The 1,324-nt window shown below is 51.6% G+C and overlaps 1 non-coding gene across 1 annotated transcript; it reads right to left on the bottom strand.

Annotated features, from left to right (window-relative positions):
* Nucleotides 1–308: 308 nt before the first annotated feature.
* Nucleotides 309–381, bottom strand: TRNAT-UGU. Its single transcript has one exon. It is a non-coding gene; the product is annotated as a tRNA-Thr (tRNA).
* Between the last annotated feature and the right edge of the window lie 943 nt (nucleotides 382–1,324).

Here is a 1,324-nt window from a genome sequence, read left to right as displayed (position 1 = left end):
ACTCTTTCCTGCTTAAGCAGGGGGTCGGACTCGATGATCTATTGAGGTCCCTTCTGACCCTAACATCTATGAGTCTATACCTGCAGGGTGGTTTCAAAGAGCACAAACCTGGACTGCTCTCAGTGGCCATGGATGAAAGAAGAAGGCACACAAGGCTCAAAGTCCAGCGAGGGAGGGTTAAGTCTGATGTTAGTTAAACCTCCCTCCTTATGAGGGTGGTGAAGCACTGGAACTGGTTACTTAGAGGAAGCCTGTGAACATGTCTCTAATGCCTTCTCATCTGCACCTGGGTTAAAGATTAACAAGATCACCCCAGGAGGGACTTGAACCAACAATCCCTGGCTTACAAGGCCAGTGCCTTATCCATTGGGCCACTGGGGTTTCTTGATGCCCTTTTACCCCAAGGATGGGCTTCCCTGTCTGCAAGGCTCAAAGTCCAGCGAGGGAGGGTTAAGTCGGATGTTAGTTAAACCTCCCTCCTTACGAGGGTGGTGAAGCACTGGAACTGGTTACTTAGAGAAAGCCTGTGAACATGTCTTTAATGCCTTCTCATCTGCACCTGGGTTAAAGATTAACAAGATCACCCCAGGAGGGACTTGAACCCACAAACCCTGGTTTAGAAGGCCAGTGCCTTACCCATTGGGCCACTGGGGTTTCTTGATGCATTTTTTCCCCCAGGATGGGCTTCCCTGCCTGCGCCCATGTGTTCTCAAAACAACGGTGGACAATGAATGCTTTTCTTCTGGCACCGCATAAGGACTGCCATTTACTGGGTACAGATCCTGCAAGCCCAGCCTCCCATGTCACACGGTGCTAGACAGCGGATGCTGAAAGGCAGAGCAAACCAGGCCAGACCAGGGTATTTTGCACAGTTCCTCTTCCACTTGCAGCCTCCAGTGTTTAGGGTCTAGGGCGCTGTGATTCAGAGGCTGTCTGCTCTAGAAGCAGCTCCTGGGTAGCACCATGCTGGTGCCTCTCCCCCACGCACAGCTGCTGGACCTGCAGAGCGAGGACACTGTGGACACTTGTACATGTGTCACTATGGCAGTGTTGTTCTTGCACCATGATGCAGTACTTCCTTCTGCAAGGGTTAAATCATGGCGCAGTAACAGCCCGTAGTATGCCGTTATGTGTGGCACTGTTATTTATAGCAGAGTGCTATACCAGGGGAGCACGTCGCTGGGGTGACACAGCTGTTGGTTATGTGTAGACACCTGCAGATGCTACATCACTGTCGTGTGTTGCTACGGCAACCTAGCGCCACATGTAGGCATGCCCTGTAACAGGGGACATTAAGGGGTTGCAGTGGAAAGGACTGTGACGT

This window comes from Alligator sinensis, unplaced genomic scaffold (assembly GCF_000455745.1).
Source record: "Alligator sinensis unplaced genomic scaffold, ASM45574v1 scaffold2422_1, whole genome shotgun sequence".
NCBI lineage: Eukaryota > Metazoa > Chordata > Crocodylia > Alligatoridae > Alligator > Alligator sinensis.
This window is presented reverse-complemented; position numbering and strand designations above follow the sequence as displayed.